Source organism: Arvicola amphibius, chromosome 2 (genome assembly GCF_903992535.2).
Source record: "Arvicola amphibius chromosome 2, mArvAmp1.2, whole genome shotgun sequence".
NCBI classification, from domain to species: Eukaryota; Metazoa; Chordata; class Mammalia; order Rodentia; family Cricetidae; genus Arvicola; species Arvicola amphibius.
In genome coordinates, this window is record NC_052048.2 from 165727916 (window position 1) to 165749753 (window position 21838).

General features: G+C 39.9%; 1 protein-coding gene across 2 annotated transcripts in view; it reads left to right on the forward strand.

Annotated features, from left to right (window-relative positions):
- St7 (suppression of tumorigenicity 7) overlaps window positions 1–21838 on the forward strand; it is a 232166-nt gene that overhangs the window by 95284 nt on the left and 115044 nt on the right. The window lies entirely within an intron of this gene.

Sequence of the window (21838 nt, forward strand, 5' to 3'; positions counted from 1 at the left end):
TAGACTTCGGCTCAAACTCCAGGAAGTTACTACCCATATAAATGAAGACACCTAATGTGGAGACGTTAGGGAGGCTGCAGTTAAGGAGGTAAAGATTCCAGCTGATTTGACTCCCTGGTAAAGATCTGATTTGGGTATCACCCTTTTGTGGGTGGGAAAGAAAGTCTCTCCTATCTCTTCTTAGGAGGTCACCAATCCCACCTTGAGAGTCTTCATGGCCCCATCTCCAATAATATGATATTGCGGGCTTAAACATGAATTTCAGGGGAACACAGTTTAGAGATTTTGGTAATTTTACTGGCAGGAATTCTATACTGTACTTTCCAGATCCTAAGTAGAGAGCTTATTCTAGTTGTGGCATATTTGCTGGGATAGAACTCAAAGTCAGTATTGTTTGATTAGGAGTGATAACTTGTTAAACTTTTGATCACTGTGATGAATTCAATCAGACTTTACAGCATCCAATGTAATGTATTTTAATGCAACGTGCTCATTTTCTGATAGAATGTTAAGCAATGATATGAATTCAGTTCATATGTGTGTTCTTTCTTCTTCTCTAGAACAATGATAGATTTAACCCAGCGAACTTTCCATGATAATGCACATTTGTGTGGCTTCCTCTAATGGTAAAATCACAGTGGTTTATCAGATCAAATTAAATTAAATGTTGGACTTGGGCTGTAGCTTGTGATAGAGATTTTATTCACTGTGTGTGAGGCTCTGCACAAAGGCGAACGCTTATGCTCACAGCAGATAGACACTACCTTGGGAAATACCCGTGGTGCTGTCATGCTCCAGTGTCTTTTCTTCACCAGGGGATACAGTTGATTGACATTGTGTGATATTTTTAGCAGTCCTCAAAAGGCATTTTATTCATATTAATTTATATCTGAATTCTCTTATAAGAATTAATATAATAATTTTGAGAACATTAAATCCCTTTCCAGGGAAACATTTGACTCCCTTTTGTTTCTTTACTATAACTGTAGCTATGACAATGTCATATGAAATTTACTTAAAGGCATTTTAGTTTGGCCATCTTTGAGATAGTTTTGATGGCATTTTACTCACAGCAGAAGATGCTTCTCTGTTCTGCTGCAGATGAATGAGACAACGGACATGCGCATTCTTTATTATCACCTAACTCGACATCATCGTAAATAAACACATCCTTCGACTTTTCATTTAGCTAATTCTTTCTTAGAAAATTTCAAAAAGAAATGTGATAAAATTATAAAAAGCAAATGTTAATGACATATCAAGGTAATTAAAAAATTACTTTCTTATTGGCTTCGGTCAGGGGTTTCCAGTACAGTCTCAGAAGAACTTGCTTAAAAAAAAAAAGAATAAAACACTTTTTAATTAACCTGAGAAATGTCTCAGGGGCACCTTAAGCATAAACACACTCCAGAGGCTTTAATATATCAGTGATGTCTTCACAGGGCAAGACTAAGATAATGTGCTCCATAGAAATTTGGCAAGAATTAAGTGAGTTCAGAGGGATTTTAAATATAGAAAACACATTATTTTGGCATGAACTTCAACAAAGTGTCTCCTGATGTCAGTCCTTAGTCAGTTGCTTCCTAAGCCCTTGTATGACAAAGTTGTCTATAGGGCGGTGCCTCTGGCTCCTTGGATGGTGCTTCCCCTGGCCTACGGCTTCTTATAAACATGCTTGCTCTTCATAATGTTTTTCTCCTTGGAGATTGGTCTAAGAGAGGTAAAATTGCATTTAGTTTAATGATATTAATTGGCTTTGTTTGCCTTTATATTAGGACTATGATAGATTATAGTATAGCTGGACAACACATCATTTCATAAAATTGATCAAGTGTTCCAGCAAGTCTCAGCAGAGGACGTTCGTTTAAAAGAGAAAGCCACAGGATGCAGAAATGGAATAAAACCCCACAAAAGTGGGCTATCATTCCAAAGTTCTTTCTCTTCTGAGACGGGACAGAAGAACAGACAAAAACCTTCTTGGTTAGCGTGGGGTTATTTCACCTGACCCCTGCTGTCTGAGCTTCTGGCAGAGGGAACTTCATGATTATGGTGGCCTGAGCTGACTGGCCTACCTGGACTACTCACTCCTTGGAAGGTTAGATACACAGAGCTCCATTCTGGGGCTGTGATAACAGCTCCAGTGTGATTCCATCTGTGCTTAGTCAGGTCTTTTGTGGCCCAGTTCTGGAGCTTAATGGAAGAGAATGGTTTCCTGTGACTCATTTCTTAAATACTCTAACACCAAGAAAATGCCACAGGGCAGGAGCAGATGGAACCTTCTGTCTCTTCCACAGATGAAAGATCTGTGTTATCTTTAAAGAAACCAGAAGGTGATAGTATATTTTAAAAAGCTTAATTTATGCTGGACAAAACAAAACGCATTATTTTCAAGATGGGGGAATCGAATTAATAGAGATTTTTGTTTTTCCTTTGGGATACTAACATTAGAATAGCACGCTACCTGAGACTCTATAGCCACTTCTACATATGTGCGCACATATGCACGTGCACACACACACACACACACCCACCCATGCATACACGCACACACACTGTCCTGTATAGTTTTTTCAAGACAGGGTTTCTTTGTGTAGCAGCCCTGGCTGTCATGAAACTGGCTTTGTAGACCAGACTGACCTTCCTCTGCCTCCTGAGCCTGGATAGTTATATGTCACCTTGACACAGCTAAAACCCTCTGAGAGGAGGGAACCTCAATTACGACAATGCCTTCATAAGATCTGGCTGCGGGCAGACCTTCTTGACCGTCCCTCAATTGTCCAGTGCCATCTGACCATAGTTCCTGGAATGCCTCAGCTCTTTCTTGTCTCAGGACCACTTGTGTCTTTTTTGTTTGTTTCTTCAAGTTCATTTAGATTTCAACTAAAATGTCATTTCTGAAGAACTGTCTTCTCCCACTTCCCATTCTAAGGCCTGTTTTGTTCATTTTTCTCATTCCTCGTTTCTAGCATTTATCACTTTAAACTGAAAGTCATTTAACAAGGTCTTCCAGCTTGCGGAGCACTTGCAGGTTTAAGTACACATTTTGTATTAATTACTCTTCTTGACCCAGTGACAAAATACCCAACTAAAGTAACTTAAAGAAGGCAGAGTTTGTTTTGACCTACTGTTTGTGGGTATCATTCATCATTGCTGGGAAGACGAGGTAAAGAAGCATGAGGTGAATGGTCACACTATATCTCTAGTCAGAGAACAGGTGAACACCGGTGTTTTTCTTGCTTGTTTATTTTAATTCAGTACAATAATCCTAGCCCAGGAGATGGTTCAGGTCTCCATTCAGAGTGGATCTTCCCTTCTCAGTTAAACTTGTCTGCAAACACCCTTATCTATGTATCTATATATCCGTAGCTGTGTTTTTATGGTGATCCTACATCCATCAAGAAGCTCAAGGGGATATCTCAGCAGATAGCATGCTAGTCATGAAATCTTTAGGACTTATTCAGAGCCTCTGTACATGTGTAAAACAAAATAGAAAAGCCAGTACTATTGTGTATACCTGTAATCCCAGAGTAGGCAAAAATAGAAAGATCCTGGAGGCTGCGTGGCCAGCCAGTCTAGCTGAATTAGCAAGATCCTGGTTACATGAAAAGCCCTATCATAGAAAGTAATGTAGACAGCTATTGAGTAAGAAATCTGATTTTGACTTCTGGCTTCCATATGCATGAACAATTGCACACACATGAACCCATATGTTCATGTACCATACATAAAAATAAGTAATTATAAATCAACAAATAACACTTTAATTCATATTAGTCCAACTGAGTTGGCAATAAAGATTAGCCATCATGTGCTCATACATTAGATATGTTTCCAGTGGTAGCACATAGTAGACTCTCGACAAACATGTATTTAGCAAATGAATCTATATCAGTGACTTTAAAAGTAATAGCTATATTGAAATGTAATTTACACACAGAAAAGCTACAGTCTAAAATATTCAAGTCAGTGGTTCTCAGTCTGTTCACAGACTTGTGCAACCATCATGACTGCCTAATTATAGAACATTTTCATCACTCCCAAAGAAACCCTATATCCATGAGCAGTTCCTTTTCATTGAATTTGCTTGCATTCCCTGGAAACCACCAATCTACTTTGTGTCTCTGTGGATTTTTTCCTGGAAATTTTGTATAAACAGAATCATACAGTGCATGTTGAAGAGTTTTATTTAATGTTTTCAAGGTCCATCTGTATTCAGCATGTACTGGTGCTCTCCTGCTTTTTATTGCTGAATTTTATAAAGGTACATCACATTTTATTTCTCCATTCATCAGCTAATGAACATTTGAGTTACTGCTACTCTGTATTTAATAAAAAGTATTCTCTGAAGGTGTTGGTATATATTTTTAGTTCTCATGGGTTTATAGCAAATAGTGGAATTGATGTGGTTTTTTTTTTTTTAAGGTAACTTCTGTGAGCAGAGACTGTACTTTCATTTCCCAACCACCCAGACCTGAATAATCACACAAAACTAATAGTTACAACACTGGTCAACAGCTCATGCATATTCCTAGCTAGCTCTTATATCTCATATTAACCCATTTCTATTGATCTGTGTATTGTCATGTTTCTGTGGCTTACTGGTAAGGTTCTGGCATATTCAGTAGCTACATGGCATCTCTTTGACTTCTACACATCCAAGTTACTCAGGAGGTCTTGTGTATTTCCCCTTACTAGGTGGATTCATGTATGATTCTTTTAGGGATCTCTTTGTTCCCTAGCTTCTCTGAGGTTGTGGACTTTATTCTGGTTATTCTTTGCTTTATGGGTAATATCCACTTATGAGTGAGTATATACCATATTTTTCTTTCTGAGTCACCTCACTCAGGATGGTTTTTTTTGTTCTATCCATTTGCCTGAAGATTTCAAGATGGCATTGTTTTGTTCACCATTGAGTAGTACTCCATTGTGTAAATGTACCACATTTTCTTTATCCATTCTTCAGTTGAGGGGCATCTAGGTTGTTTCCTATTACGAATAATGCTACTGTGAACATAGCTGAGCAAATATTCTTGTGGTACGAGTGTGCATCCTTTGGGTATATGCCTAATAGTGGTATTGCTGAATCTTGAGGTAGATTGATTCCCAGTTTTCTGAGAAATCACCATACCGATTTCCAAAGTGTCTGTCCAAGTTTGTACTTCCACCAGCAGTGGAGGAGTGTTCCTCGTACTCCACATCCTTTCCAACACACACTGTCATCATTGTGCTTGATCTTAGCCATTCTAACAGGTCTAAGATGGTATCTCAGAGTTGCTTTGATTGGCATTTCCTCACTGGCTAAGCATTTTGAGCAATTCCTTAAATGTCTTTCAGCCATTTGAATTTTTCTATCGAGAATTCTCTGTTTAGATCTGTACCTTATTTTTTAATTGGATTATTTCATATTTTGTTGTCCAGTTTCTTGAGTTCAGCAAATGGTGCTGGCATAACTGTAGTCGACATGAAGAAGAATCCAAATAGATCCAAATCTATTGTCATGCACAAATCTATTGTCATGCACAAAACCCAAGCCCAAATGGACCAAAGACCTCAACATAAAACCAACCACACTGAACCTCATAGAAGAGAAAGTGAGAAGTACACTTGAATGCGTTGACACAGGAGACCACTTCCTAAATATAACGCCAGCAGCACAGACACTGAGAGCAACAATTGATAAATGGTACCACCTGAAAGTGAGTAGCTTCTGTAAAGGCAAAAGACACAGTCAATGAAATGGCATCCTACAGAATGGGAAAAGAGCTTCACTAGCTCCACATCTGATGGAGAACTGGTCTCAGAAAATGCATTTTTTTTTTTTTTTACATTCTGTGTATTTAATATGCTACTTTGCCCTTCATTTTGGTTTTGTGATTTTTGAGGGTGTGAACAGAGAGCAGCTGGGAAAGAATGAATACCCAGAGCCCAATGCTAGGACTAGCATATTGATACAGCTCCTTTGATGCACATTGAAAGAAAAAGCCCTGTGGAATGGCAGAGGACCAACTTGTATTGGCATGGAGTGCTCCTCAGGAAGCACATTTGCTATCAGGTTGCCAAATGCTTCACGCTAGATGCATAAGCACAGCTAAAATGAAAAAAGAAAATGATTATTACATTTTTTAAATCTACAAGTAATCTTTAAGTTTAGAATATTGATAACACCCCTCTGTTTGCTACCTGGCATTTTAGAAAAAGTGTGTGTGTGTGTGTGTGTGTGTATACACACATTTGTATATATATTATGTTTGGGCAATGTAAGCATAATTCTCACTTAATTGAGGATCTTTCAAATTCATATTTCCTAGAGGAATACTTTTTTGGAGCAATCAGATGGAGTAGATGGGAAAAAGCATATTCATATTAGTGCACTTTAAAGTGTGTTATGGAGCAGCTAGTGTTGAAGGTCTCTTGAGGCATTTCGGCTGATGTCATTGTCATCTTCCAAATGGGTGATACAGAGATTTTGGATCGAAGAAGTAGCAAGAGAATAGATTAGATTCAGAATCTATGTGGAGGGGGAATTACTAGAGAAGGTAGAGGGCGTGAGGGGGAGTACAGGGTGGATACAGTTAAGGTCTGTTTTATACATATGAAAATGCTACAGTGAAGCCTACTATTTCATGTAATTAATATGTGCTGACAACAAAACTAAATGAAAAAAAATGATGTATGTTATTACAACTAAGCATTTTTACTCAGTTCCGCTGGAAACCAAGTTAAATTAGTCTTGATTTACTTGTAAATAGACAGTTTGGTTTCAGAAATGCCAGGCCCCTTCAAGGTCAAGTTTTGTACTTGGTGTTATCTCTTAGAAAAGCTTTTAATTTTACACTGATTTACTCTTGATTATTTTTTCCAGACATCCTATTGGAGAATTCAGATTCTAAAACAGAATGTGAAACATTCTATATGCTCGGCCAGGGGATCCACTGCAGAGTCCCATTGACAGCCTATTCTTGAGAGCCAACAGTTTAATTACCACCTATTGAGACTGTTTGATTTGTCACTTCTTGGCATCTCTCCAGGCAGAGCTAGTTCCTTCTAGTAGGCAAGGCTAGTGGGTAGGAGCCAGGATTAGGGAAAAAAAAAAAAAACAATCATTTCTGCTAGTCCCGCTGCAATGTACTGGTCAGGCCAGGTCCTGGGTCCAAAATACTATTCAGACATAAGCTGTAGTCGGACCACAAGAAACACAGCAGAAGGAGTTAGAGACAAGGAAAGCAGAGCCTGTGAACTAACAACCCCAGACTCACAGGTCTAGAAGCCTGGGCTCCTCTGCCAGCACCTAGCAGGAAGCTGGGAGGTGGGGCTTTGGAGGCAGGACCTTCAGTTCCTGGAAAGGGCTGGAGTAAAAGCAGGTGCCTGTAATGACTGCTGTAAAACATAAATAATTAACCGTAGAAATCAACAAGCTATTTAACCCTTTCTTTAGATCTCCCCACAATCTGGTATTTGGGAAAACAAACCACATCCAAACTGTCCAGACCCCCAACTTTGTAAAGACACGTTGAGCAAGCTTGACAGAAAAAGAACGCAAGTTTAAATGTATCTGTGAGTGCCTAGGACTGGTTAGAGCCTAGTGTGTAAAGTGAGCCGCGACTGCACCAAGGAGTGTTTGAGGGAGGGTTGTAATTGTCGGTATGAGAGAGAACAGCCAGAGACATCGAGAAGAGTCCAAGCAGGAAGAGAAAGAAGTAGACTGAACACGGCCGGGAGATTAAACCAGGCCTTGAGAGAAGAGTGGGTGGGGAGAGCGAGAGCGGAAGAGAAGAGAGTGAAGAGGAGATTGGGCCGAGAGGGAATCAAGAGCCAAGAGAGCACGTGGTCGAAGTGGCATGGTTAAATAGGAATGAGAATGGGGAGAAGGGAACCCATGAGCCGGAGAAGTTTAGGGGAGAGGGCGGGGTGATAAGAGTTGAGAGGAGTCAGGGGACCTGAGTGAGCCTGGAGGCCAGCAGACACTTTGGTAGGATAATAAACACCACAGTTAGTTATTTGACTCAAGTTTCTTTTGAACCTGAGTATAGACTTATTTGATACATGGTGATTTGAACTAATACAACAAGATCCTGCATGAATAAGATGTTGGTAGAGCAACTTCTTAAATCTTTGTAATGCTGTCAGGTAAAGTTCAGGAAGCCAGCACTGGGCAACAAGGTGATGTTTTCCTCATTGGCTTCTGCTTAAGTGTAGATTGAAGGGGAATGGAGAGACTTGCTGCCAGCAAGGGGAGGGCGTTGGCTAACACTGCTCTTTGCATTTGCGCTCTTCTCAGTAGAGATTTACCATCTTACAGACTGATTTCAAGATAACCAGTATTAGTGCTGAGTGAGCTAGAAGGCCTCACTGTTTGGGTTAGTTGTAGATTTATTACTTTTAATTAAGACTATTCTTTAGTTTAATTTCCAGAAACTGAACCTTTAGAATTCTTCCTTGGAGATGAGGGTGGAAATGCTAATCAAATCAGAAGAATTGTTATTTCTTCCTAATCATTTTAATGAAAAATAAAGATGAAAATAATTACTTCAAATGTCACAAATTACAATACATGTCTTTGATTGAAAAGTATACTTAGGATGAGTTTCCTCCATGCTTTTCAAGTACGTGTACCCATAATTCAAGGCTTATAATTTTTTATTTTGTGTGTGTGTAGTAGGCAGTTGAGTTCATCATGCTGGTACAGTTTGCTTTGTCCTGTGGCAGAAGTCACACCCACAGGAATACAGGCGTCAATGTGGTGAGGTCGAGATGGTTCCACGTTTCTTTGATCCCAAGTTAAGACATTTACGGTAATTAGAAGACAGAAGTTCAGACTCCCTTATAGCCTGCTGTCTCCCTGCAACCCAACTCTTTGGAAGCCTGGGAGCAGAGGGCATCCATCCCATCATGCCTTTGCGCTCCTGTCACTTTGTGCTCTTCATGCTCCCAGGAGCAAGCTTGTCTGCAGGTGAGGGCAGATCCACAGAAGAGCTGGTCCCTGCTTTCTCATCTCTTTGCTCCTAGAGTGTTCCAGAGCCATGCTTCACACACTACAGGGGAGGCATGCGGCACACACTGCAGGGGAGGACATGCTGCACACACTGCAGGGGAGGCATGCCGCACACACTATAGGAGAGGCATGCTGCACACACTACAGGGGAGGGCATGCTGCACACACTACAGGGGAGGGCATGCTGCACACACTGCAGGGGAGGGTATGCTGCACACACTGCAGGGGAGAGCATGCAGCACTCGCTGCAGGGGAGGGCATGCTGCACACACTGCAGGGGAGGGAAGGTCAGAACACCTCATTTTAAAGTAGGTCGTTAAGCAAAGAAACAAAAATAATCTTGATAAATTGGTAGCAAACTGGAATAGACGTCTCTTGCCCAGATTATCATTTACTAATTAACTAATCAAGATACCTATTTAGAAGTTAGCTAAGCTATTGTATGTATATGTGTACATATACTCCAAGCTCCATTTAGACTTCTTTGGAGAATTCTGAATAATTTGTAAACATCGCCTCACTTTTCAAGAAAGATGAAAGTATCAGCTGTACGTTTAATACTAACTGTGACTGACACACAAATTTATTGAAGAGCCTAAAGGACTGGCTCAAACTGGAGAGGGAGTGACTTGCTTTTAGAATGTTGTGATCACACTGCAGCTGAGTATTGTAAGTCAGGAAAACTCTGGAGGAGACTGCCTTGTGTTTAACAACTAGAGTAGAGAATATGCAGCCAACGAAATCATAGTCGTTATTGTAGGTAGCATGTGTTCTTGCTTTCTTATAAGCAAATCTGAAAAAAATCATATTATCAGGCCTCTGGATTTCATAATCTCTGAGAGGGGTGTCACAGTGCAGGTTGTGAAAGAGATTGGTTTATAAGGACTTTTAAAAAGGAGTTACGCAAATCTGCAAGCTATTAGTTTAATTCCTTTCCTGACTTATCCTTTATCATAGAGCTAAAAAGAACTTCACACTTTGAATCCTTGAACTTGTTATGAGAAAAATTGATGCACAGATATGAGATTTTTGACTCAGGAGAAAGTCCAACTTTGACCCTTTCTTTCTAGGAAATGGAAAACCACATCACTGTAAGGGACTGAAGGGCAGAGCAGAGAGCTCTTATCCACAGCTAATGTGTATGCAGCAGTTGTACACAGCAGTGACAGAGTTTGATGCTTAGTTTGTTGCTCTGTTATGTGGAAAATACAACAGGGCTTGGTGTCACAGGCTTGTAATCTAGCTAATTGGGAGTCTGAGGCAGGAGGATTGCAAGGTCAAAATCAGTTTCAGTCACCTGGACAACTTACTGAGGCCCTATCTTAAAGTAAAAACTGAAAAGTGGGTTGGGGCTGTAGCTTAGGCGCTAGGGTCACTCTCTGCTACAGCGGTTCTCAACCTTCCTAATGCTGTGGCCGTTAGTACAATTCCTCATGTTATGGTGACCCCTAATCATAAATTTATTTCTGTTGCTACTTTGTAACTGTAGTTTTACTATGGCTATGAATTGTAATGTACATATCTGATATGCAGGATATCTGATATGCGACTCCCAAAATTGTTTGTGACCCTCAGGTTGAGAACCATTTCTCTAGTACAATAGAAAAAAAGAAAAAGTTACAAGTGAGCACTTCCACAGCTTAACAGTAGAATAAAAGGTCTTGTGCGACTATGATCACATTTCCACAGCCTTCGTTTAAGGGAAATGCTGGTTTAGACGTGATAGTCCAGTCGTATAATCACACAGATTTGCTATCCTTACCACGTTATCATGTGAGCATCGTGAACCCACATTACTGCGCTACCCTCTCTGTACTCGGATTATTATGCAGTTGCCACTCTATTACTGCACAGCAACTTGCACTGAACAATGCCTGCTTAAAGCCCAGAGTGAGACAGAAATCCATGCCCAGCTGGATGGAGATGAATGGCAGCTACATGGTGTGAGCAGGATGCTCCACGTCAGGGTCATTCCTGCTATTATGAGGCTTGAAAGAGAGCAGAACAAAAAGAGTCATGGTTGCATGGATGCATTTGTGGATGATGAAGTTTGAATTAGCATATGCAGAACACTCCAAGACAATGAATGTCTAGTCTGTTAATTGTCTAGATTTCTTAGCACTTCATCTGCCTTGTAATTAGCTGTAGCTCAGTAGTGAAGTCCTGACACGGCACACAGTAGCACCGAAGGAAGGGGACCTTGCCCGGGTGGGTGACACTGTGCAGTGCACTGGCTTCCCAAGTGGTTCTTTCTCTGGCACAGGAACAGCTATCAGGTTCCTGAATAGATCTCTGTGACATCCATATGCAGAACTAAATGTATGAAACAAAGAACACTGGAGGCATGTGACTGACTGCAATGTCAAGATGTCTCAGTGTTCAGCTTCCATCTTTCTAAAGCTGGGATTCGGGACACACAGACACACATTAAGCCGTTCTCCTAGTTGTTCTAGAAAAGCCAGGAAGGTCTTTTTCTTACCATTATTGTTTTGTTTGCTCTGTTCTGTTAGATTATTCTTAAATATCTTAGTTTAAACTAAATTTAAGTGTTATCTTAAAATTTTCTCTATATTCTTGCTTTAGAAAATGTCTTATTGCTTGATATTACTCCTTTGCGTTTTGAGGTAAATTTTTATTTGGTTTTACAGATAATGCCTGTATAGTTATAGTTCATGAATATTGAAGATAAGTGTGTTCACACGCCCACTATTTTCTCCTTAAAATTATTTCTTAACTGTCTACAGATTGTCAAAGAATACCAGGAAAGTATTTGATTCCCATGTTAAAAGTTCTGGGATTGAGAAATAGATGAGCAAGATCTCATCAGATTTATAGAATGATTTTAGCAAATAAATTTTAGAGCCCTAAATTTTAGACTTTATTTTAAATAGGTGATATTCTAGAATTAAGCACTCTATTTGTATTCAAGAGATGCTTGTTAACACAAAATTCATGCTGCCCCTATTTATTCCACTTAATTTTTCTGTCCATGGACTGCACTGGACAGAGAATATCATCCCTAAACTAAATGCAGAATGCAAAATATAACCAAGCACAGGTTTTATGAAATGCTCAGAATTCTATGTCAATGTTGTCTTAACAGGTTCTCAATTTCTGTCTCTAGTAGGAAAAAATTATATTAGTTATCATGTTTCCAAATAACAGGAAAATATCAAACATTACTTGAAAATTATGAGAGGCTTCTATTTCAAATATTGATAAAACAATTATTATATGATTGGAATTAATTTACAATTTTATGAATGTAGTAGCTTTACTCCCTCCTTTTGACTTAGTTCATAGTAGGTCCTGACATGGCTCTAGGAACCTTTGTTCCTCTTCCTAAAATTCATTACAATCAGGACAATAATCTACAGGTAGCATACTTGAGCATTTGAGTTTTAAGTCTTTCTTAAATTAATTACTTTTTTAATGGTTTGGATCTGGAAATGTTTAAACATATCTAAACAATTTACTAACCTTTCCCTAGGCTATTAAGCTATTTCCTTTAGGCAGCAATGTTTTTGTAGAAATTGCTTTAAATGTTACTTATAGCAGAATTCTTATTCATTTCATTCATTGTACAGCTGTAGATAAACTAATCCGAGACAGAAAGCCTTACACATTTTTTGAAATGGCTTTTCTATGTAGCCCAGTCTAGCCTCGAACTTGTGATCTTCTTCCTCTGTCTTTGAAGTCCTGGGATTACAGACATGACTCCATCACTCCTGGTGACTTACAGAGTGTGGATGACTCCACAGGCCTCATTTTTAGTTGAGCATTACCTTCGTTTAGAATGTATGCTTTGCCATGGTGAAATGAGGACTGGGTTGTAGGACTGACTGTATAGTACTGTATATACATATAGTATATATACTACAGACTATCTAGCACCATATATAGCATATGTAGTACTGACTATATAGTACCATATATTATATATAGTACAGACTATATAGTACCATATGTATAGCATATATAATACTGACTATATAGTACTATATGTGTATAGCATATATATATATACTGACTATATAGTGCTGCATATGTACTTAAATAGTACTGTGTATATATAGTATATATAGTACTGACTATATATTACTATAAGTATAAAACATTAAGATTTATTTCTAGGTAGCAATTTTTCTTCAATAAATTGGTATTCTTTAAAATGATAAAGAGATAAATTTAATTTTGAAGTATTTTCAGACTTAATACTTACTGTGTTCGACTTTCACTAGACAAACAGATATAACATGGATAAGGAGAGTGGGAGGAAACAAGGAATGGACCCACAAGATTATGGGGGCTGTCTAGGCGTCTTCAGTGGGTAAAGCAGGCTGGCAGGAAGGACGGGCTAGAACACTTGAGTACAAGCAAGTAAAGCTAAACTTAGAAGTGAATTTCTGATGAGCAGAGCCTGTTATAAGTCAGTTCAACTGACTGAATTAGGTCCACCCTGCCTATCGGTTATAATCTTTACAGTTGATTATGTACTATAGCTATATCTACTTATAAACATAAGCAGTACTTATGTTTAGCTAAATAATGAGGATGTAATCCAATTGACAGTAAAATGCCACCATCTAAATAGCTTAATCTCTGAACCAGTTCTTGACCCATATAAAGACATCTGCTTCATGTATGTAAAACCATGGTGTATCCATGATAAAAATCCAGAAGTACTAAATTTGATGACAGCGCTATTGTCTAATATGACATTTTAAAAATATTTTTATGGAAATAGAAATAAAATATGCATTTTTAGTATTGCTATTTATTATAGCTAAAAGGCTGCAATTACAATTGTCCAATTATCTTTTTCTGTTGTTCTTTTGAGACAGGGTTTCTCTGTAGCTTTGGAGCCTGTCCTGGAACTAGCTCTTGTAGACCAGGCTGGCGTCAAACTCACAGAGATCCTCCTGCTTCTGCCTACCAAGGGCTAGGATTAAAGACGTACACCACCACTGCCAAGGTACAATTATCCTTTTAATTGAGAAATTGGAATAGAGTGATTTCCTAATAGGACTTAAAGGGGAAATATATGCTTAACTTTGTGCTTTCAAATTGTTGCTCATAGCTCCCCTAAGGTCACACAGGTTTTGTTTGTCTGTCTGGTTTGTCACTAAGGTACATTAGTAGGAAATACCAGAGAAGTCCTGGTTTGCTTACTATAAATCAGGGATCAGCACATTAGTTTGGTAAAGGGTCATATGCCAAACATTTTTAGCTTTGTTACAAAAAGAGAAAAAAAAACAACTTTAGAAAAAACAATTTAAAAGGAGAAAATCTTCAGAAGTCTCGGTTATAGGAGCAACTCCCTTGTTTCTGGAATTTGGTGAAGCAAAACATCATAGTGGGATATGTGAAGGGCAGAGTTGCTCACTTCATGGCAAATAGGAAGGAACCACGGCAAGATACACCCCTCAAAGGATGCCCTCAGCAATTCAGTTCCTAAAACTGCGCTCATCTCCCTAGAGCTCAGCAATAAAGTCAGTGCCCATATGGCCACTTAGCTGGGAATCAGGCCTTCAATACAGGTGAAGGAGAGATTGGGCACTGAGGGCAGGCAGGTGGAAAGGAATGATCTCAGCACAGATGTTTTTGTGCAGTATTTGTATGCATCTAGGACGAGACCTGCCTTGGAATGTCTGATGGAGAAGCCCTTAGAACAAAAAGCCAGTGAGAGGAAACCTAGTGAGATGCAGTGAGAGAAGCCCTCAGACCTGTGGTTGGAATTCAGCCTTCAGGGCAAATTTGTCTACATTTATTGCTGGATCTGCTCCTTCCAGCTGCCTTTGAACAATACGTGATTGGACCTTCACTGTTCTGACCTGTAAAAGCAGACAGGGTAATGACATTTGTTTAAATTCATTGATTTTAAAATCAAGACAATGCATTTAACTCATTCATGGATGTTTCATGAAGTTCCCATGAGTAGTTGCTGCCGTACTTAGCATCATTTGTGGGAGAAAGCAAAATATTAGGGTCATCGACATTTTTAGCCCTTTAGAAATTACATTTATAGAAGGTTTTTAATTCAAGAACATAACCAGGCAGTATGGTAGGGATAGAAACATATTTTATGTTCTTATTTTGATGAAATCTGATTGGAGCAAACTGATTTCCAGCTGTCCTCCTCTCCCAGATGGCTGGTTTAGAATAGTAGTCTCCTGTCCTCTGTCATTCGGGTGTGTCTGTCTATGTCATGCAGCGCCATTCATAGGGTGACTCCTCAGAAACTACGAGGAAGTGGGAGAGGAGACGAGCACACACCCACTCTGTGTATGGAAGAGGGAAATACCACACGGAGACAGAAGGCACCCTTTGTAGCTGATGCTGTGACGGAAGAACAGCAGTCACCTCATACTCAACTGTTGGTTTAAAATGCAGTTTCCAGGGCTGGACGGAGGGCTCAATGTTAGGAGCGCTCATTGTTCCAGATGACCCAGGTTCAGTTTCCAGCACCTACTCCAGTTCCAGAGGCCCCAGTGCCTTCTTCTAAATACAGGTGCCAGCCATGCACATGGAGCACATACATACATGCAGACAGAACACTCGTGTACATATAAAGCTTAAACATTTAAAACAACAACAGGCAAACAAAGCTACACTTCCATCCAGCATCCTTCAAGCTGGAGTTTTCCTGTACATTTCTTTATAGCAGCAAGGTTCTTGATTGATTTTCTCTGCAGGTGTAGGTCAGTCTCACATTCCCATCATTTCTAAATATTGTTTTTTGCCCATGATGAAGTTTGGAAAATATCCTTTAAATCATATACATGTTTTGTGTCTGTTTGCTTTTCATTCTTTGGAAGATATTTAAACCAGTAGTTGTACCATGTCATGTGATGTCTCTCCACTTATGTCCTGGTATAGGAGGTCCTTTTGTTTATGTGTTGCTTTTATTGGTTAATGAATAAAGAAACTACTTGGCCTGATAGGGCAGAACTTAGGTAGGCAGAGTAGACAGAATTGAATTCTGGGAGGAATAAAGCAGAGTGAGAGAGCCACCATGGAGCTGCCTGGTCAGACATGCTGAATCTTTCCCGGTAAGCCATGACCTTGTGGTGACATACAGATTATTAGAAATGGGTGAAATCAAGATGTGAGAGTTAGCCAATAAGAGGCTAAAACTAATGAGCTAGGCAGTGTTTAAATGAATACAGTTTCTGTGTGATTATTTTGAGTGTAAGCTAGCCGGGTATCCGGGATAAACAAAGGGCCCCGCTCCCTGTAACAATTGGCACTCTAACGTGGTAAACTGACAGCCTCAACTTCCCAGTGCACTTCTACTGGAGTTGGTACTTACCCTTCTGCTATTGGTTTTACTTGGCAGCCTGCTGTGTGGGGACACTTGACTCTTTATACTGGGGAGCTTATCATTGAATTTCTGCTGGATAATTTAAGTACTCAATTAAATAATGTTTTTCTCTCTGTCCCTTTCTTATGTGGAAAGTCCTTCTGTTCATGTGTCACTTTTATTGATTAATGAGTAAAGAAGCTCTTTTGGCCTGTGTTAGGGCAGAAAAGATCTAGACAGGAAAACTAAACTGAATACTGGGAGAAAGTAGGTTTAGTCATTGGGACACCATGTAGCCCCTGCATGAGACAGATGTGTTGTAACCTTGCCAGTCAGTAGGTCACTACCTCGTGGTAATGCACAGATAATAGAAATGGGTTAGTTTAAGATGTAAGAGCTGGCTAGGAATACACTAGAGTCATTGGGCAAACAGTGTTGCAATTAATATAATCTCAGTGTGATCATTTTGGTTCTGGGTAGCTGGGAAATAAATGAGCAGCCTCCGCCAACACCTTCCCTCCCAGTTTATTACTTAATAAACACATTCAAAACAGAAAATATGGTTATTCTTATGCTACAACCCTTTAATATAGTTCTTTAAGTTGCGGTGACATCTAACCTTAAAATTATTTTTGTTGCTATTCATAACTGTAATTTTGTTGCTGTTGTGCATCATAACATAAATTTCTATGTTTTCACATGATCTTAAGCAAACCCTGTGAAAGGGTCACTTGACCCCAAAGGGGTCACCACCCACAAGTTGAGAACCAATTGTTGTCTGGATCATACACAAGTTCTCAGCGGACTTTCTTTTGGGTGGCAACTCTACCCACAAAGAGAAGTACGTTAGTTTCTGAACTTTTAGAGAATGAAAAGTGAGAGGAGGGAAGGGGGGAGAGAGGGGGGAAAGAGAGAGAGAGAGAGAGAGAGAGAGAGAGAGAGAGAGAGAGAGAGAGAGAGAGAGAAAGGAAGAAAGAAAGAAAAAAAAAAAAAAAAAAAGAAAGAGAGAGAGAGAAGGAAGGAAAGAAGGAAGGGAGAAAGAAAGAAAAAAGGAAGGAAGGAAGAAAGAAAGAAAGAAAAGAAAGAAAGAAAGAAAGAAGAAAAATTGAACTTGGAATTAAATTTGGGTTTTACCATCCTGTGATTTGCAGTTGCTTCTCTGGCCCATTTATATAGCTAAATGAATTAGCTAATATTAATAAATGTAGAAGATTTATCAGGAAGTACAGATTTTTTTCTACTCTTGTTAATGTCCTCCTTGCCTTTCTTGTTATTTCTATGAATTTTATATTTAAGTTATTTGCTATAGAACATTACTGTTGCCAATATTCTTAACCTCCAGTTAGGCAGTCATCTCTGGCACATTAGGTAATAAATTCCTGTATTCAACTTTGCAGCATGCATTCTTCCTAAACCTAACCACAGATATTTCCACAATATTTTCTGTGTAAATTCCAGTGAAGGAGGGTAAGTGAGAAAAGATAGAAAAGGTTTTGCACAGCTGACACTGTAGGTGCCCTCCAGTGTGAACACAAGGAATCCTGGGAGTGTTTTTACATCAGTCACCACAGTTGCCCACGACAACAAGTGTCACTCGTGCCAGTGATTCTCTGCTCGCCAAGAATCCAGCAGTCTAGCCTTTCCAATTAGACTACAGGCATTAAATGAGGGAAAAAACCAATGCATAGAATACACACAGCAGAGCCTCAAAGGATTACCAAAGAACCCCTTCATTTTGGCTGTCAATCACAGCTCTTACTTTGCATGATTCCAGTGCATGTCCTTTGGGGCACTATTTGAGTCTTTCTCAAAAGAGCACATTGGTGCACACTGTCTCCCGCTCCAGCCAGGGCTGAGGAAAAAGCACCTCTGTGGCTCTCGGAATCATAATAGACTGTTATATTGTTCCCATGCTTGCTTCTCAAAAAAAATACCCAATTCCTTAAGGATAAGAATTACATGTCAAGCATGTTTAAGTCCTCAGAACTTTATGCGGTAAGTGCCTGATACACATTGGACATACATAGCTCACTGAACCGCAGTTGATTATCTGCCTTTGAGTTTACAACAGATTTTAAATATCGTGTCTTAAGGGAGAGAGAGCACATGAGAGCAGGCACACAAAGAAAATAATAGTTACTTCTGGATTGGCACACCAGATGGTAAAAAGAACATGCAAAGGTTTGAAGAATACTTCTATCTTTGTTTTGGAGGGAAATAGTGTTGAGTAAGAATTAAGTCAGTTTCTGGAAATGTCACTGCATGCTAACAGTGGCACAGTTTGTCTGTGTTGGTAGAGTTACTACTGAAGGAATGAAACTTGTTAGAGGCATTCTATTGAAGGACAAAGTCAAGTACACACAATGCATTTTGAAACTATTTGCATATAAAATTGCCTCAAAAAGAAAAGTGTCTTTGGAGTTTGGTAGGGTAAGTCTTTATCCTAAGTGACCAATTTCTTTCTTAAAAGTTTTTCTCTTAATTTTGAGGTTATATTATAACTCTGTTTCTTCCTTCGCCTTCCTCCAAAATGACTAAATTTAAAGCTGTATATAGCCAATGTCATGATCTCTGGGCATTGTATCTCATAATATCTGGGAGATTCTTGGCTTATTGAAGAGGTAGTCATTGGATCTACCTTATGTGCACTTACTTCATCTTGCATGTGTACTTTAGAAAGCGCACACACGCGCACACACACACACACACACACACACACACACACACACACAGAGCAAGAGGATGGGGGGAAGAGACAAAGTACCAGGCATCAGAAAATTACTTCTGCTGTATTTATATTTGACTTTTAAAACTTAAATTCAAACCTAGCACAAATGACTGAGAATATGACGTGTGAACGTTTTTCTCTAGTTTTCTATCGGGATGCAGATCTTCAGCAGTATGCATTTGTAAGCAGAAGGGAACTCACCATCTGGGATCTTGCTTCACTGGTCCTTAGGGTCCTGGGGCTTTGAGCCTGATGACAGGAAAATGTGTCAGGTGACCTCTCCCTAGCGAGGGAGGAGGTGACATGAAAACCTAATGCTGCATTGTTCATACTAATATAGCATGTTCCAACAATACCTTCTCGGGTCACAGCTGAGAAAAGAAAGAATGTGTTCAGATGGAGCTGGCTGCTCTGCAAGGCAGAAACAGTATACCTGTAAAGTTGCCAAGGCAACATCAAGGCTAGAAGAAGAGTAGACAGAATGATTTATGAGGGTTTCTTACCTTAGGAATGAGTCTAAAAATAAATATCCGTACTTCTCCCTCACAAAGATAAGTGCCATAGGATTTCTTCAGAGGCCTGTGTACATGAGAGCTGAGGCTAGGAGCGCATGCGGGGAGTGGAGCAGGGAAGGAGCGAGAGCTGAAGTGGAAATGTTCCTGCTCCGCCTTTAATCCCAGCTGAGCCCACTGGATAGAAAACTGGTTTTGTAAGGTTATACGAATGCTCTATAGTAAAATATCTCTAGAAAAAGACTATTTACAGATATATTATAAATACACTTTATTCCCAGATTTTAAAAAAAGCATCCCCTCAGCTGCGATTTTAGTGGATTTCCAGAGCCTTGCATCTCAGCATGTTAAATGGCAGCAGAGACAAGAGTGATGTGTTATTTATGAATGGCCAAGAATGAAGCTTTTGGTGGGCAGTGGTTTTCCTTATCATTTATTTTGGGCATCCTGTAATTAACCAGCATTACCAAATATCCATGTTGGTTTTCATTTTCCCAAACTACTGTGCTGATGACTGCCTCAGGTCTACATTGCTGCCTGTATTAGGGTCACTTTTGCTGTGATGAAACACCATGACCAGAGCAACCTGGGGAGGACAGGGCTTATTCAGCTTATACACCATCATCACTAAAGGAAGTCAATACAAGAACAAACATGGTAGGAACCTGGAGAGAGAAACTGATGTAGATGCCATGGAGGGGTGCTGCTTACTGGCCTGCTCCTCATGGCTTGCTCAACTGCTTTCTTGTAGAACCCAGGACCACCAGCCCAAGGTGGCACTACACACAATGGGCTGGTCCCTCACCCATCAGTCACTAGTTAAGAAGATGGCCTACAGGCTTGCTTCCATCCAGATCTTTGGGAGGCATTTTCTTAACTGAGGTTCCCTTCTCTCAGAATACTTCAGGTTGACATCAAACTAGCATGCACAACTCACCCCTTGTCAACCTGACACACAGTGCATTGTTTTTCAGTTAGAATCTTTTTTCTCACTTATTCCCCAAATGACATAAAACTCACAATATGAAACATGAATAAGTTTAAAAGTCCCACATGTTTATAAATTCAAACACATTAAAAGTTCAGTCTCTTTAAAAGTCCCAAGTCTCCCTTAAAAGTTCAATATCTCTCTACTGTGGATTCCTGTGAAATCAAAATTAAGTTGAACACTTTCTTACTTCAAGAGGGAAGAACCAGAGTACAGTCACAATTTTGAAAAGAGCAAAATCAAACTCTGTGTGAATAACTAAATGTTCCATATCCGGAATTCCTCCAGGACCTTCTGCACTCCTCCAAAGGGCTGTGGTCTCTGTTCTAACTCCACCTTCTGCAGCACACACAGTTTGTCTTCAAAGCTCCTGCTGCTTCCTCTTCACCACTGCTGCTGTTCTTGGTGGTCGGGCTATGGTCCTGGCACCTCCTAAATGCTGGAGTCTCTTGCTGCAACTGGGCTGTACCAGTAGTGTGGACTTTATGATGCCAAGTCTCAGCCTCTTTGCATGACCTTCAGCCCTGGGCCTTCAATTGCCACTCAGGCTGCACCTTCACCCACGGCCTCTCCTGGTTTTTTCTCAGTGCCAAACCTCAGCTGCTCTCCATGACCCCTTCATACCTTCAGTGGTGGAAAACTTGCATCATATTCATGAAGCCCTGGTTTCAATCCCATCATCACAAAAGTTAGATAGACAGAGAGACAAATAGATAGTTATTGCTGGTGTATAAAAGTGGCTCAGTTCAACTCAGCACCACCAGGGTAACTCTACACATGACCAAATTCCACTGCCAGCACACGTTATCACCATGGCTCCATCTAGACTCTAGATGCTGTATGCTGACCCTGAGGAAACACTTCCTAGAAGATTTCACCTAAATGGTGCTGGTGTCTTCTTAATCACTGATAATTTCTCAGCCCCAGTTGATCACCACTGAGTCTCCCAGCAAACCAAAGTTTTCACTTAGTGGTTCTGATCTCTTCTTAATTACAAATTTTTCTTCAACCCCAGCTAACCAGAGCCACATTAATATTAATTCAAAATAGTAAATAGTGTCTTTAAACTTACCTCTGAAATATCACAAAAAATATAAGACTCACCCTTCTTTAGGAGCTATCAATTTCCAGTAGCACCTCAACCAGGGTTGGAGCCTCCTGAACCCATGACCCATGCAGACACCCAGATGGGAATATTGACTGGCTTTCCTGCCTAGGTCTTGTGCAGGTGGCCATAGCTGCGGTGAGCAGCTGAGTGCAGCAGTCATGCCCCACACAGAAGAGAATTTACAGCACGCTCCCCATCTTCTGGTCC